This window comes from Vanellus vanellus, assembly GCF_965231255.1.
Source record: "Vanellus vanellus genome assembly, chromosome: 9".
In the NCBI taxonomy this organism is placed as follows: domain Eukaryota; kingdom Metazoa; phylum Chordata; class Aves; order Charadriiformes; family Charadriidae; genus Vanellus; species Vanellus vanellus.
This window is the reverse complement of record NC_138914.1, coordinates 26,033,524-26,050,795: the sequence shown is the minus strand read 5'-3', so window position 1 is coordinate 26,050,795 and position 17,272 is coordinate 26,033,524. Positions and strand designations below refer to the sequence as shown.

The following is a 17,272-nucleotide window of genomic DNA, read 5'->3' as shown; positions in this document are numbered from 1 at the left end:
TTCCCGGGATAGCTGATGCCCCTGGATAACCACTGCCCGCGAAGCACTGCGAAACCCCGTGTTCAAAAATGAGGATAAAGCCCGGGTTTTGCCTCTCAGAAGGATCTCTAAGCACTGTCTCCACGTTATTTTCAGTACCTTTCTGGTTGTTTTCTTTCCCCCCATCCCCGTGATGTCCGTCGGGGGGGCTGGCGGAGTTCTGCAGACGGCTGTCCGGCTCATTTTGGGGAAGGCTGGGCTGGTTTCGGGGGGTCCCGGCGCATTTGGGGAAGCGCTGGGCTGGTTTCGGCCTCGCACTGCCCGAGGCGGAAAGAAGCGGTGGTGCGGTGATGAGGGCGGGGGCGGTGCTGGGGGGCGTGGCCCGGGTTTGCCCTTCGGCGCATGCGCGGGTGGACGGACGCGAAGGGGAGCACTTCCGGTGTGCGTCGGCGGTCGGGAGCTGGGGTGGTCGGTACCGGGCGAGACGGTACCCGGTCGGACCGGGGCCGAGGGGGGCGGGAGCGGGGGCGGGAGCGGGGGCGGGGGCGGGAGCGGGGGCGGGAGCGGGAGCGGGAGCGGGAGCGGGAGCGTGCGCGTGCGCGTGCGCGGGCGGGGCGGGGCGGGGCGGGGCGGCGGCGGAGGCAGCGGCGGAGGCAGCGGCAGCGGCAGGAGCGGAGGTGTCCAGGGCCAGTTCGGGGGATTTGTGGGGTGGCGGGACCGGGCTGGGGGGCTCGGGGGGTGGGCTGGGCCTGTTTGGGGGGGGCAGAGCTGACTGGGGGGTCCCCGGAGGGAACAGGGCCGATTCAGGCCCCCCGTCCCCCGCTGCCCCCCCTCACCCCCCGCTCGCTCCCCGCAGGTGGCGGCAGCCCCGGCCGCAGCGCAGGGTGCCCGGGGCCGGCCTGGCCGGGCGCTTGGCTCCGCTCTGGGCTCCGCTCTCAGCTCCCCCCGGCCGGTCAGCCCGGCCGTGCCCCCTTCGCCCACCTCCAGCCCACGGCCGAGTCCCCCCAGGTACCCCCGAGATGGGGTGGGGGGTGTCAGCGCTGGGCCCCCTGAAGCGGGGGTGGGTGTTGGGCACGGGCATTGCTGGGAGCCCGTGGGCAGCCCTGGGACCCCCTTAAAGCCCACGGAGAGCCCCGGGCCCCCGTTATCTCCCCCAGAGCCGACGGGGAGCCGTAGCTGTGGAGTCAGCTTAAGGAGTCTGCCCTAAGGACTGCTGCTTTTTGGAGCTTTGGGGGGGAGGCAGGGTTGTCGGTGTGGGGAGTGGAGATGTGTGGGAGGAGTCCCGTGTCTTTGGGGAGCTTTGGGGATGTTGGGCAGATTTGGGGGAGTGGGGGAGGGGTCCCCTCACTTGGAGCTCCCTGTTGACTGTGGGAGGCAGCGGGCGAAGGGGGAAGGCAATAGAGTGAGTTGCTGTATTTCAGTCCTTGGTTGAGAGTCAGCGACTCTGCTCCCTTGCTGCTCAGCAGACTATTGGCTCCGTGGGGCTCTTTCTCCAGGCAGGCTACGACTACAGAAACGGCCCCACTTCCTCGGAAGAGTTGTTAGCGGTGACGTCTGCTGGGAACATACTGCCTGACGTTGGATAGACCTGGCACCACGCAGCAGCTCAGAGCTCCACAGCGTATGCTTCCACGCTCAGTTCCGTTCCCTGCCTGGGAACCCACTCTTTCTCGGTCCCTGCTGGCAGCTCCTGTGGAGGCTCCTGGCTGAGGACCAGCCCCAGTTTCCCCACTGCCCCACCAGCAGCCATGGGAGAGCGGGTGTGTCCTGAGTGTGTGAGCACCACTGGCTCTGTTGCTGCACTGGGCCAGGGCTCCAGGAAGTGGTAGAGGGATCTCTGGGGAGAGGAGCTGCTCCTCAACAGGCTGCTGCAGTCCTCCGAGTTGGCCAGCGAGCACAGGCTGCAGGGGCTCTTGGGGTGGCCCTCAGGGGGCCCAGGAGCCCGGGGGGTGCCTGGACCAGAAGGAGCTGTCCCCACTGATAGGACCTATAGGTGGCAGAGGAGGGCAGGGGGACCTGGGGGCTTTGGCGGGGGGGCAGGGGGTAGAGAGAGGCATCACTGCTTCGATGGTATATGGTTGGCAGGGAGCCCAGTGGGTGCTGCCTCCTCGGTTGCCCTGCAGAGGAGGAGAGAGAAGAGAGCCCGCTATACCCTGTCTCCTCTATCGGGGCCCGCGGGCAGCACCCCCTCCTCAGCAGGCGGGCAGGGCTGCCCAGCGCAGGCAGGGCAGGGCACAGGCTGAGGGTCTGGGGCAGGATCTGGGGGTCTCCCCCACACTCCCTGCTTCTCCTGTGTCGACTTGAGCTCCCATCCTTCATCCGCTAGCCGAGAAGCTGCTGAGGGAGGGGACGGAGTCCTCCTCCCATCCCGCGGCTGGGGCTGTGCCCCCCTCAGTGCCCGACCCAGTGGGACAGGCTGGCACTGCGGGCACCCACCAACCTGGGGGGGTGATGGTGTTGGGGGAGCTGGTTGGGCTGGAGAAAGGGAGGAAGCACCTCTTGAAACCAGCTCGGCCCTCTCCAGCCACAAAACCCTCCCCAGAGGCACCAGAGGGGACCCCCAGATCCTTGAAAAACTGCCCCAGACTCCCTCTGGCCTGCAAGAGTCCCCCCCAGGACCCCTTACGGACACCCCAGTGGTGTCCCAAATCTGGGTTCTTTACCTGCTGGGCAAGCCAGTAACACACTGTGTGGGAGCAGCCAGCCAAGCCGGTTTCAGAGCACCAGAGGTGAGAGGCAGGGAGCTGCCATCCCACTCAGCTCCATCCCCGCCGTGCCTTGGCTGTGCAGAGAGAACTTGAGGGGAGCTGCAAAACAGCTCAGCCCGGGCTTATCTCCAGATGGCACAGAACAACCAAAACCAAATGGCCCTTAACAAACAAAATGCCCCGAGTCCCATCCCACCACTCTGCCCGTGACGTTGAGCGCCGGACATCACAAATTGGCAACAGAGACTTCGCTATGGCACCACCAGAGGGAAATATCCCAGACAGTGTAATCCACTCGGGCATAATCCTGCACCCTCACCGAGTCAGGAAATATAAACCGCAGGGTCTGGGGAGACAAATGGGGAATCCTCCAAGGATACAGCTGGCCCCTAGGAGATCCGTCCCCCCCATCCAGGACGCTGTACAGGGTAACTTCCCAGGGATGGAGCGACCTCACCTGAGAGAGAGAGGGTAAGTGACTAAGAAACATCCGTACGGTATAGGGCATGCGATTGAGTTTGTGACTGGTGCACTCTTCTAAGGCATTAATATCTAGCGCCCTTGTGGTTTGTGTTGCTACTTGTCGGGGGCATTTGTAGCTCGCAATAGTGGATCCCGCTAATTGCTTCTAAACCGCAATAGTGTAATCGCCATCGCGCACACAGAACTTGCAATAGTGACGTATTGGGCCCGTGAGCGAAGTCCAAAGAAATTATTAATTTGAACCTCTCAGTGAAGCCCTTTTTCCCGTTTCGTCACACTCCCCGAGCCACTGGGTAAAGCGACACCTGGCAAAAAAAACACCACCACCTCAAAAAAACCACCACCACCCCAAAAAAACCCCACACGACACCCCCCACTCCCACCCACCCCTTCTCCCCCCATCACAGCCATGGGGCAAACTCCCACCACCACCACCCCCCAATCTCAGCTCGGCTGTGACCCCTTGAAGACACTGGAACGAGAGCAACGGAGAGCAAGCTCAGGCTCTTGTGAGTTTGGTTTTTGATGTTGTCGTTGGGTGGGTTTTGGTTGGTTTTTTCACAGAACACTTTGCAGTGTGGTGTCACAGCCCCCGGGACCGGCGCTGGCACCGCCACCTCACCCCCGGCTCTCGTCCCTCGTCTTGCCCGAGGGCTTTCACCCCTTTCCTTGCTTGGTTTGGTTGTTTTTTTTTTCCTTTCTACCTTTCTTTTTTTATATATTTGCGGTTTTTGTTTCCTTTTCCTTTTTTTTTCTCTTCCCCCCCCCTTTTTTCCTTTTCCCTTTTTTTCCCCCTTTTTTCTTCCCCCCCTTTGATCTCTTTTTCTCTTTGTTCTTCTTTCCCCTCTTTTTTTTTCTCCCCCCATTTTTTTCTTTTGGTTTTTTTCTTTTTCTCTCTTTAAGCATCTCTCAAGCTTTCTCCGAAGGAACGGCCCCTGGCTCTCAGCCAGCAGAAGGAGACTATGGAAGAGCTCTGGCACCCGTGGGATTGCTTTCCTTCTCCCGCCTCGCACTCAGTAGAGAGCGTGTTTTCCAAGTCTTTTTTTTTTTTTATTAAGAAAATAAACAAAAATAATGCTCCAGCTATCAGTTTTGTAAGGCACAAAAAATCTCTAAAAGGAACAGAAGCACAATGTGCTGAGGTATGAAAGCCTGAGGTAGTTTTTGTGTGTGGATGTGTGTGTGTCATCGGGGGTTGTGGGTTGTGTGTGTGTTACTTTTGAAACTAAAAAAAAAATTAATATTTTTGCTAGTGTTGGGGTTTTTTTTCCCCCAGCCCTGGGCTGACAACCTCTTGGAAATCTGTTTTTCCCCCCCTGCCCCTCTTTCCCCCCTTCTCTCCTTGCAACTGGGATCTTTCCGCAAAGCGTTTACGGCCGAGCACAGCCTTTCCTTTAACCTCTAGAAAAGCCGGCTTGTGCTAAAAAACAAACATCCCCCTCCCGCCCCCACCCCCTCTGAAATGAAATAAATAAATAAATAAAATAAAGTCCTTACAAAACTTAAAAATCACCATTTGTTTCGTTATCGTTACATTAATTCTAAAAACTGATGAGCCGCTGTGCTGTGCGCTGCAGCCCAACCTCCCCCCCTCAATGCTGGGCGAGCTCCTCTGGCCATGCCTGGGATGAAAACCGGGTGGCTTTTAGGAAATAAAAAATTAAAAAAAAAAAAAAAGAATAATAAAACCTCTCTCTCTCTCTCTGCCTCTGTTAGTCCAACTAAAGGGATAGCGTTGGGAGGCGAGGGAGGAGGAAGGGGGAGGCTGTGGGATGGAGAGAGCCCTCCCCGTACCCCTCGGCTGTGCATCCTCGCAGTGCCACGGGGAATGGGGGTGGGGGGGGTCTGTGTGGGGGTCTTTGGTTTGCACAGGGTGGCCGTGGTGGGGGCTCAGCCCCATCCTTACAGTGCTGGGGAGCACGGGGCTACCAGGCACAGGGTCCCTCCCCCAGTGAGGCGCTTTGGTGCGTTGAGGTGTTAGATGGGGTGGCACAGCCCCTGCCCGCCCTGGGAGGGGGGACACCACCTCTCCGGTGGCACTGGATGGGTGGGAGGGAGGGAGGGAGCAGAGCTGTGGGAGCCATGGAGAAAGGCGTGGGGGTGTCCCTCATCGTGGCAGCCCCCAGCAGCCCCACCCAGCCACCCCAAGGGACACCCAAGCCCCATCTTGGTCCTCTCCCAGTTGGGTGACGCCCTTCCACCCACCCCGGAGGTGCGCTCCTCTCCTGAGGGGGGGGACGCCCAGCGCTCGCCTGGCTAGAGAAGCACTGGGGGAGTGGTTAGGGGGCATCTGAGCTTCCCCATTACACGGGCCTAATTACTGTGCTGTTGAAACCCCCACAGCACATCCCCCACTCCCCACCCACCCCTTCTGCCCCCATCACAGCCATGGGGCAAACTCCCACCACCACTCCCCCCAATCTCAGCTCGGCCGTGACCCCCCCGAGACACTGGAAAGAGCGCAACGGAGAGCGAGCTCAGGCTCGTGTGAGCTGGAGAGATTTCTCTTTGGGTTTTGATGTTGTCGGTGGGTGGGATTTGGTTGGGGTTTTTTCACAGAACACTTTGCAGTAGAGGACAAAAACGTGGTGTCGCAGCCCCCGGGGCCGGCGCTGGCACCGCCACCTCCCCCCCCTCCCCCGGCTCCTGTCCCTCCTCCTGCCCGGCGGCTGTTCCCACTTTCCTTCCTTGTTTAGTTTGTTAGGTTTTTTTTCTTTTCTACCTTTCTTTTTTAATATGTGGGGTTTTCTTCTTTCTCCCTTTTGTTTTTCGCTTCCCCCTCCTTTCTTCTCTTTTTCCCCTTTTTTTCTTTTTCCCTTTTTTTTGCCTTTTCCCCCTTTTTTCTGTTTCTCCTTTTCCCCATTTTACTTTTTCTCTTTTTTTACTTTTTTCCTTTTTCCCCTTTGTTCTTTTTCCCTTTTTGTTTTTTTTTTTTTTCCTTATCTCCCTTTTTTCTCTGTTTCCCCCTTTTCCCCCGTTTTCACTTTTCTCATTTTTTCACTTTTTCCCCCTTTTTTTCTCTTTTTTCCCCTTTTTTCTTTTCCCACTTCCCCCCCCCCCCTTTTTTTTTTTCCTCTTTTTAAACAAGCTCTCTCCTGAAGGAGCGGCCCCTGGCTCTCCGCTGGCAGAAGAGCCTACGGAAGAGCTCTGGCACTGACACGGGCAGGAACACCCACTCCCACATCGCAACACAGCAGTTAGTTTGGCAACACCCCCACCCCCTGTCACAAGTGAGACCTGCACAGACAAAAGGCTCCTGAGTGAGGGCACTGGGGCAGCCCCACCTTAGAAGCAGCAGAGGAGCAGAGCCATCCGGAGCCATCAAGAGCACAGGAAGGGCTATTCAGGGCCTCATTGTCTGCGCCGAGTGACCGTCTGCTGAGAACCGCTCTGGCGGCTCAGAGCTCAGCCCCAGCAGCAGTCTGGAGCCAACGGGGAAAAGTACACCTGGAGGAAGACTGGCAGCCTTCCTCCACAACGCCCCGGAGAGAATGACCACAGTGCTGCCTATCCCCATCGCTTTTCCAACTCGGTTCTTTTTTTATTAGAAAATTAATAAAAAAACCCTCCAACTCTCAGGTTTCCAAGGCATACAGAATCTCTAAAAGGGAGACACAAGCGCGAGGTGCTGAGGTACCCAAACCTGCCCACGTTAGTCCAACTAAAGGGAGAGCGTCGGGAGGCGAGGGAGGAGGAAGGGGGAGGCTGTGGGATGGAGAGAGCCCTCCCCGTACCCCTCGGCTGTGCATCCTCGCAGCGCCGCGGGCAATGGGGGGCTGTGTGTTTGGGGGGGTCTTTGGTTTGCTCCCCTGACCTGCTGGGGGTGGGGGAGGGGGGGGGATGTCTGGCGGCGGGGTTACAGTCATCGGGTGGTGCTGGGCAGCACGGCGGGAGCCTCCCTTGCTGTGCTGCGAGGCCGGGGCTCCTGGAGTGTGTTTCTGCTCCTGCTGCTTCACCTGCTGGAGCATTTCCCTCATCTTGCGCTGTGCAGTCTTGGGGAGGAGAGGGGAAAAGCAAGAGGTGGGGGTCAGGGCACCGCTTCTCCCCCCACCACCAACTCCCGAGCCCCCACCGAGCATCTTGCTGCTCCCAACTTGTCACTCTGGACAAGCTGTAATTAATTTCCGGTTGTTTGTTTTGTTTTTTTTTTTTTTAACTTGTGCTTCACTCCTCGAGAGAGCCTGAATTTTTGGGGGGGTCACCATCCCGCCGAAGTGGACAGGAGACAAGGTTATGGAAGATGCACCCAGGTGGGATGCGCATGGATTTGCCCGCACCGGGGAGTCCATTCACACCCTGGGTGCTGCTCTGCACAGCATCCAAAACACACATTTTTAGCTCAATCAAGCCAATCTTCAATTTCAGTTCTCGCGCAGCCAGGGGGAGCTACCGAAACACCTTCAGTGCCTCTTGGGGACACAGGGACCTCCCAAAAGAAGAGCAGCAGGTCGCTCGGGTGGTGCTGGGCTCAGCAAGCCCCACACCTTTCCTCGGTGGATGAAAGCGGCCGGGGAATATCGGGTAAAGCCACAGCCAAACAGTACCTGACTGGCAAAGAAATGCCCAATGATTTTAACGATGACCTCCTCGTTCTCGTCCGGGGTTTGGTCTCATGGCACAATGACTTCTGCACTGGTTAAGTTTTGCAGTTCGTTCACCTGGAGCGAACCACAAGAGGCTTCTGTTGTGGAAGAGCCAAAAACCTCCACTACCGGTGTCACGACGGCACCAGGCACCCTGTGTGTCTCCCCCTTCCTTGGGACCAACGAGAACCACCACCAGGACATGGGGGCTGAGGGTCAAGACGTCACTGAAACCACTGTGCACCCGGGATTTGTCCCCCTGGGGTGGGCAGGGGTGATGGGTGATGCCCAACTCTGCGTCCCCGGGGCACCACCACCTACCGTTTTGCCACCTTTGCCTATCACACGGCCAGCAGCGAAGGAAGGCACCTTGATGTGGGCTTCAAGCTTCACTTCTTTCGCGTTAAAGAAATTTGCCTCTTTCAGCTTCCCAAATATTCACCCCTGGGCCTGGGGAGCAGACGGACGGGAAGGAAAACCATCAGGCAACGCCCGCTGTGCCTCTCCATCCCCAAAGCTGATAATGTCCCCACGTCCAGCAGCATCAAAACCACTGTACCCAGCAAAGAGCATCCCCTGGCGCTGAGGGAGGCCAAGCCAGGCTGGCAGCACAGTGGTGACCACAGGGACGCCCGCGACTTGTCCCTTACTGTCCCCCCCACCCACAGCCCCCACCCAGCGCACCCTGAACTGAGCCTCGGGCGGCCCTGTGATGATCACCATCCGCTCGCTGGCCTCGGGACCTTCTGCCGGGGCGATCTGGGGAGGGATGGGGGAGAGGGAGCATGAGCGCGGCCCCCACTTTAGCGAGACCTTCCCTCGGTGGCATTTCCCCCCCAGTGCAGGGCAACCCCCCCATGCAGGAGCATCCCCTCCCACCCAAGCCGGGCTGATAACCAGGGTGCTGCAAGCCTGGCCTTCTACTAATGACAGGCTGGAGAGGTGGGCACATGCCAACCTCATGAAGGTCAATGAGGCCCAGTGCAAGGTTCTGCACGTGGGTCGGGGCAATCCCAAGCCCAAATCCAGGCTGGGTGGAGAATGGACGGAGCGCAGCCCTGAGGAGAAGGACCTGGGGGTGCTGATTGATGAGAAGCTCAACATGAGCCGGCAACACATGATCGCAGCCCAGAAAGCTATCCATATCCCAGCCTGCATCAGAAGAAGTGGGCCAGCAGGGCGAGGGATGTGGTTCTGCCCCTCTGCTGCGTTCTGGTGAGACCCCACCTGGAGTACTGCGTCCAGCTCTGGAGCCCCCAACATAGGAAAGACATGGACCTGCTGGAGCGGGGCCAGAGGAGGCCATGGAGATGCTGGAAGGGCTGGAGCCCCTCTGCTGGGAAGACAGGCTGAGCGTTGGGGTTGTTCAGCCTGGAGCAGGCGCCGGCCAGGGGGGCTCTGTACAGACCCGAGAGGTATGCCCAGGAGCTCTATGGTGGGAGAGAAAACGAGGGTCAGTGACGGCCACAGCGTGCCAGACCTTTCTCCGCCACCCCCAGCCCGACGCAGAGCAGCGTGCCACCACCATGAGCCCGGCAGGGACACGGGGACAACCCTTCAGGCCCTGAAACCCCCCCTCACAGAGCACGGGGCACCCGAGGGTGCATTGGGGTGAGCTGCGGCCCCGACCCAGCACAACGGGGCTGGGATGCGGATGGGGACACCCAGGTACCCCCAGTTCCTCCCCACTGCCATGTTTCTGCCTGTGTCCTGCCTTTGTAGGGGAAAACAGGCCCCAACGGCCTTTCAGAGCAGCCAAAACCCCGCAAAGCTGAAACCGTGCTGTGACCACCATCGGTCCCCTGCGCAGAAAGTAGGGGATTGGCGAGAACCGAGCACCATGTCTGGTTTGGCTCTGATTTCCATCATCGTTTCACTTTTCCAGGTCCAAGAGAAGAGAAAGCCAAGGCTGAGGAAGATGTTCCCCCAAGACCTGGGCTGGGGACAGGGGGGAAAGCAGCAAGGGGTGCGTGCCAGCACTCCAACCCAAGTCAACCCAACCCAAAGCCTCGTCAACTCTTCCATGTCTCAAATCCATCAGAAACTTCCCCTGGCAGTAGACACAACTCTCTCCTGCTCTGCGTTCCCGCAAGTGCAACCAGATGCTACCTGCAAACCACCATTTCTCACGTGGAGAAGGAGCAGACCCAACTCTTGCTCCCAGCCCTCTAGTTAAACCCGCTGCACCGAGGTTGTGCTCCCTCTCACATTGAGCCCACGCTCCCCGTGTCCACCCTCTGCTTCTGGCCACGGGCTGCTCCATGGCTCCTACACCAACATGTCCTCTCCTGCCCAGCCAGTCCTCAAGGCCAGCGTGGACACTGCACCTCCTCACTTCCCTCCCTTCACCAGGAGCCTCATTCCTTCTCCTCCATCCTTGCCAGGTCTCTCGAGCTCCACAGTTGAAGCTACAGCCACTGGCCCCAGGTCCTGCTGAGGATGCAGTCAGAAATGACCACTCCATGGTGTGAAACATAAATTACTTGGGTGGAAGGAGCAGAGGCCTCACCAGGGTGGCTTCAAAAAGGTCCCACAAAGCTTTGGGCTGAAGGGGGTCCCACCAAAGGCTGCCCTTTGGGACACCTGCCCAGCTCTTCTCCAGCACACCAACACTCAACCAGACGCTTCCCCAAGGCCGCGCTTGCTCGGGTGGTCGCCGCGGGCAGAGCATCCTCCCGCACAGCCGGACCAACTGACCCTTCTCAGTGCCCTCCGGGGCCACCGCGCACATCACACACACACGCCCCTCCGCACTACCAGCCTGGCACTCACCCTTCTCCTCCGACTGCTCTGCTGCTGTCGTTGCCAGGAGAAGAAAACAGCACACGTAAACTTCTGACAACAGCACAAGTGAACTTCAGAACTCAGCTTGGCCACTGCAGTTAAAGACAATAAGAGATTCTTTCAGTATATCAATAGAAGAAGGAAGACTAGGGAAAATGTAGGCCCACTGGTGAATGAGACAGGTGCCCTAGTGGTGGAAGACACAGAGAAGGCAGAGTTCCTGAATGCCGCCTTTTCTTTGGTCTTCACTGCTAAAGCTGTCCCTCACAAATCCCATACTCTGAAGGCAAAGGAGAAGGTCTGGAGAGAGGAAGATTTTCCCTCAGTTGAGGAGGACCGGGTCAGAGACCACTTGGCCAAGCTGGACATTCATAAGTCCATGGGCCCTGACGGGATGCATCCGCGAGTGCTGAGAGAGCTGGCAGATGTTATTGCTAGACCACTCTCCATCGTCTTTGAAAGGTCATGGAGAACAGGAGAGATGTCTGAGGACTGGAGGAAGGCTGACATCACTCCAATCTTCAAAAAAGGCAAGAAGGAGGACCCAGGGAACTACAGACCAGTTAGTCTCACCTCTGTCCCTGGGAAGGTAATGGAGCGACTCATTCTGGATGTCATCTCCAAACATGTTGAGGAACAGCAAGTTATTGGAAGTGGTCAACATTGATTTACCAAGGGTAAATCATGCTTGACCAATCTAATAGCTTTCTATGATGTTATAAGTGGTTGGCTGGATGAGGGGAGAGTCGTAGATGTCATCTACCTTGACTTTAGCAAGGCTTTTGACACTGTCTCCCACAACATCCTCATTAGGAAGCTGAGGAAGTATGGGCTAGATGAGGTGACGGCGAGGTGGATTGAGAGTTGGCTGTGGGACAGAACTCAGAGGGTTGTGATCAGCGGCACAGAGTCTAGTTGGAGGCCTGTAATCAGTGGTGTCCTCCAAGGGTCAAGACTTGGTCCAATTTTGTTTAATATATTCATTAATGACCTGGATGAGGGGACAGAGTGTATCCTCAGCAAGTTTGCTGATGATACCAAACTGGGTGGGGTGGCTGACACCCCAGAGGGCCGTGCTGCCATCCAGCGTGACCTGGACAGGCTGGAGAGCTGGGCAGAGAAGAACCTCATGAGGTTCAACAAAAGCAAGTACAAGGTCCTGCACCTGGGGAGGAAGAATGTAAAGCACCAGTATAGGTTAGGGGTGGACCTGCTGGGAAGTAGCTCTGAGGAGAAGGATCTGGGGGTCCTAGTAGACAGTAAATTATCCATGACCCAGCAATGTGCCCTTGTTGCCAAAAAGGCCAATGTAATCCTGGGCTGCATAGGGAAGAGTGTGGCCAGTAGGTCGAGGGAGGTCATTCTCCCCCTCTACTCTGCACTGGTGAGGCCACAACTGGAATACTGTGTCCAGTTTTGGGCTTCCCAGTTCAAGAGGGACAGAGAACTGCTGGAGCGAGTCCAGCGAAGGGCAACTAAGATGATGAAGGGATTGGAGCATCTCCCGTATGAGGAAAGGCTGAGAGAGCTGGGACTCTTTGGCGTGGAGAAGAGAAGGCTGAGGGGAGACCTTATTATGGCATATGAGTATCTAAAGGGTGGGTTGAAGGAGGATGGAGCCAGGCTCTTTTCAATGGTTCCCAGTGAAAGGACGAGGGGCAATGGGCTCAAGTTAGAACACACAAAGTTCCGTTCAAATACATGGAAACACTTCTTTACGGTGAGGGTGTCAGAGCACTGGCACAGGCTGCCCAGGGAGGTGGTGGAGTCCCCTTTTCTGGAGCTTTTCAAGACCCGCCTGGATGCAGTCCTGAGTAATGTGCTCTGGGCAATCCTGCTTTGGCAGGGGAGTTGGGCTAGATGATCTCTAGAGGTCCCTTCCAACTCTGAAAACTCCATGATTCTGTGATTCCATAGTGGAAACTGCTAAAACAGCATTAACTGCACGAGAGTCCAGGAGATCGGGCATCTCAGACTGAGTTTGTGGTTAAGGAAAGTTCAGAGTTACGAGATTGCCCTGATCCAACAAAATCTAACGCAGATGCTTCAAAACTTAAGCGACAGCCTCACTCTGATTTGCCAGGATTTTATGAATCACCTACGAAGTCTAATACTGCAAGTTTCACAGGGGAAGGTACTATGTTAGCAGACTTTAATGAAGATGTCCCTTTTTGATATGATCCACTTGAAAAATGGAGGCAAATAAAGCAAAAGGCACTGGACAGTGGAGATACAGCATGTGGAAATGCAATAGCATGTCCCGTCTTACGACGAACGGATCAGCCTAATGAGCACTCGCCTTTTCCTTATGGAGTAATTAAAGACTTGAGACAAACTGTTATGCAAAATGGGTTAAGTGCACCACATACTCAAAGTTTGCTACAAGGAATATTTGGGGGGAATGAGTTAACACCCTATGATATTTGGCAAATTACACGTTTAATACTTACTCGTACGCAAATGGTATTATTTGAGTCAACGTGGAAATCTGCTTGCCAAGTGGCAGCCCTTGGAAGCAGCGAATGCTGCTGCGAAAGAGTCTTTGTTAACGCAGCTTGTTGTGGGAAATGCTAATTATGAATGTCAGTGTATTTTGCGTTCGTTACAAAATCCGACGATAGTCCAAATGATTGAGGCATGTCAAAGAATCGGTTCTAACTCTCATAACATGGAGATGTTGGCGACAACTTTTGCTGCAGCGGTGAAAGTACGAGGAAGTTGGTTTTTGTGTGGGCCGGCTACAGCCCAGCGGTTACTTTGGTCTTTCACAAGTGTGTCGCGTGAATCTGTCAGATCATTCAGAATCTGTGCATAAAAGCATTCAAATGTTAAAGGAGGGGGTCAGAAAGTTGCAAGTAGACAATGAATGGAATTGGTTGAACGATTTATTATCTGGTTGGGGAATTACAGGATGGATAGCTGCAATCATTAAGACAGGATTAATGATATTGATCATAATTTTTTTTATAGCATTAATTGTTCCATGTTTATACTCTTGTCTGCAAAGGGCCCTGCAGAAGATGATAAACTCGGCGTTTCTAATTGAAAAACAAAAAAGGGGGAGATGTGGGGACTGAGGCAAAAGAAGGGTTAAGTGGGGTAGAACTAATCGGGAGGAATAAGCAGCTGCAGCACTGTTCTGGCAGACAACGAAGTTGTGTGAAGCTCCTCCCGAGATAAGGAGGTGCTGCTCACAGGGAAGAGAGATTCCCTTTTCGGTGGGAACGTGATCTTTTGGAGTACGCGATGGTGTAAACAAGTACAGTAGGAATTTACTGGCCTTGGTAGAAAGGTATGTAAAGAGGACGCTTGCTTAATACAGCGGATTCCGGTTTCGATCCTGCATATCGCAGTCCGCGCATTCCCACCGCCACACGCCCCCTCCCCCGCGGGCCGCCCCCCGGCCCCCGGCAGCGCCCCGCTCCGCCCGCCCGCCCCCGCCCTGGGCAGGAGCTCCCCGAGCCCGCGCCGCCCCGCCGGAGCGCAGCGGGACGAGCAGCTGCAGCGCCCGGTGCCGCGGGGCCGGTTCCTGCGCGCCGTCACCCGCGGCGGGAGGAGCCGCACCGCGCCCGCGGGCACCGGCGGGGCTCGGCTCCGCTCGGATGGGGTCGGCTCCGCTCGGATGGGGTCGGATGGGGTCGGCGGGGGTCGGATCTGTTCGGCCCATCCATCCCCCAGTGGTGGGAGGGGAGAAGGGAACCCCCCCTCTTTGCCAGCACCGCCTCCTCCCCACAGTGTCCCCCAGAGAAGGCTCTGAACTCGGGACGATGCCAACGCGGGGGGGGACTGCAGTCTCTGCCCTCCCGCACCCACTCCGAGGGGATCTTCCGCTCTCTGACCATCTCCTGCTCCCGCTGCGGGGAGTTCCTGCTCTGGATGGATCCAGCCGGTTATGGAGGTACCGAGGGCAGTTGGACTCTCGCGTCCGCTACGGGGAGGTCAGAGCTGGGCAGCGCTCCGTACCCCGGCAGCAGCGGGGGGGGTTGAGCTGAGCAGGGAGGTGTTGGCCGGGCAGGAGGAACTGCTGCGCCGTCCCTGTGTCCCTCCAGAAGGACAGCGGCAAGAGAGGAGTGTGGGAGGAGGAGGTGGCGGGGGCAGAAGAGGAGGGGGAAGGGGAGCCGAACGCGGAGGAGCTGCGGGAGAAGAGCTGGACCATGGGGCTGTCCTGCCCCCCGCTGCCGGGCACGGGGGTCTGGGGGCACCGAGGGCTGGAGCTGTGCTCCGCAGGGCTGTGCTGGCCCCCAGGTGTGGTTTTAATGTGGAATTTCTGTAAATAACTGGCTTGTAGAAGGCAGGTGTAGATTTGGGGAGGGGGGAAGCAGGAGGTGCGGCCGTGGGGGGGTGCATGCAGCTGAGGGGGTGGAGCTGTGTCCTTGCTGGGCAGGAAGGACCACGGACCTGTCCGTGTCTGATCCCTGCAGCCCTCCCGGCTGTCCCCCTGCAGCTCTAGGGGAAGGGGCTGCCAGCGTCGGACAGGCGGCTCCTGCTCCTGCCCCCCTCCGGGGGAAAAGGGTCCCCGGGGCTGCGGGCAGAGCCCCTCCTGTGCTCCCCGGGGGCTCTCGGGACAACGCCAAGGTGCCGTCAGGGGCGACCTCCTCTTGCAGTAGCAGCGGGGGGGGCAATGCCGCCCGAACCAAGGTGCCTGCCTGTGTCAGGTTCTGCAGGCAGCCTGTGGGCAGGGACGGTGCCCGGAGGGGGCTGGGGGGACTCCGCGCTCTTCCCACATGCCTGCAGCAGGGCAAGCAGCCCCAGGACCCTCCACCCCCCACGAGCGCTGGGGGATGTGCCTGTCCCCACCATGGCACCGCTACGGGGAAACAACATCCAGTGAGACATTGCAACATGGCAAAATGCATAGCGAGAGTCGTAGCTGAGAGGCTCCTGAATGGTGACCCTGGGGCAGCTCTACCTTGGAAGTGGCAGAGAGCAGAGCCATCTGGAGCCATAGAGCAGCGGCTTTGGCAACCAGTTAAGGACAGTTGACCAAAACAATACAGTGATTGAAAAGGAGTCAACGACTCCCAGAGGATTCTGAAGGACCACCGAGAGACTATAATGCGCATACCGGGGTGGGTAGTAGCCTATGGTAATGAGTTCCCGGAAAAGTAACGAACATGTTAATCATTTCCCAAAACCTTGTGAATGTGTATATATGGCATGTCTATAAGCTGTATAACTAACCCTTTACGGTGTGCGAGTTTGCAGGAGCGATCCCCCTTGCACCCAGCGCTGCAATAGACATAGCTGCTTTGTAACTCTGCGTGAGTTGTGGAGTTTGTTTCCGCACGTCAGCACTGCAGGGCTCAAGGATGGGGACATCCCCCACCCCCCACCCCGTCCCCTCCATTCTGCCCGCAGGGAGCAGCCCCAGGCAGGGATGCTGAGCACGGGGATTTATTGACAGGCCTGGGGCTGGCAGCGGTGACATTTGGCTGTAGGACATGTCCCACCCAGCCAGGGGTGCAACTCCTTCTGGGGGCAGCATGTCACTCAGAGCTGGGGGGGGACTTGGATGGTCTCGGGCAGAGCGAGTGTTACCCCAGCCTGCCACCATGGCCCTTTGCAGCTCCGGCGGTACCCGGGCAGGGACGGGATAGGCTGGCCTGAGGCTGGAGCACCCCAGGGTGATGCCCCCCCACCACAGAGCATCCTCAGACCAATGGGCGCTGTGGGGATGGTGGGGCAGGGCTGGATAAAGGATGCGGGGCAGCGGGGCCAGGGCAGGGCCAGGGCCATCACCTGTAGCTGTAGCCAAGGGGAAGCCGAAGTCCTTTTGGGGTGAAGGTGGTGGAAGGAGTAGCGAGGGCGGCACTCGCTGTCGGACAGGTCCAGGTTGCAGTTCCAGCTGATGGTCACACTGATCACCCAACCCTGCAGCAGGGACCAGCAGACCTCACACAGTGCCAGCACGCTGCGCGCACAGCATCCCAACGTGCACGGCACCACCATGGTCACAGCATCTCCAGGGGCACGGCATCCCCATGGGATACAGCACCTACCTCCTTGCGGGCGTAGAGTCTCCACAGACATGGCAATCCCCCAGGCACAGCACCCCAGTGGGCATGGCAACCCCCACGGGCATGGCATCCCTGCGGGCACAGCATGTCCACGGCTATGGCATCCCTGGGGGTGTGGCAGCATCCCCCCGACCCACACTGCTCTCGCCCGGCCACAAGCACAACCCCATCCTCGCCCTCCCCAGCAGGACGGGGCTGGGTTGCCACAGGCGTTGGGCCACAGGCCCTTGCCAGGGACGCCGTTGGCACTGCCTGCTGGCCCAAGAGTGCCCGGGAAGGGGCTTCCCAGAGGAGCTGGCCGGGCAGCAAGGAGCAGGTCCCAAAGGACGGGAAGACGCTGGGGATGGGCAGGGGGGCAGAGAGCGGGGGAAGGATGGAACAGCGTGGAGTGCCTCTCCTGGGGGGGACTTGTCTGCTCCCGCAGGTGCAGAGGGCAGGGAGGGCCCTGCGGGGACGCTGCGCTGCTCGGCCACCCGCCCCCCATCCCCGGCAGAGGCGGGAGGGAGTCCCGGGGAGGCGGCACTGCCTCGCTCCGGCCGCGCCTGCCGCCTGCTCCCCCCGCCCGGCTCGGCCCGGCTCTGCCCGCACGGCTGGCTGGATCGGCTGGGCCGGCCTGCGCTCGGCTCGGCTCGGCTCGGCTCGAGTGGGCTGCGGCCCTGCGGGCCCGGGCCGGGCCGTGCGGCGGGAGCCCCGGCGGAGCGGCGGGGCAGGTGTGGGC

At 58.3% G+C, this 17,272-nt stretch overlaps 1 pseudogene across 1 annotated transcript in view; it reads right to left on the bottom strand.

Annotated features, from left to right (window-relative positions):
- The window catches only part of LOC309675612 (electroneutral sodium bicarbonate exchanger 1-like), a 215,274-nt pseudogene extending 198,550 nt beyond the window's left edge, over positions 1 to 16,724 (bottom strand). The window contains exon 1 of the transcript in view: positions 16,692 to 16,724. The product of the transcript in view is annotated as an electroneutral sodium bicarbonate exchanger 1-like (transcript). The remainder of the gene's footprint in view (positions 1 to 16,691) is intronic.
- Between the last annotated feature and the right edge of the window lie 548 nt (positions 16,725 to 17,272).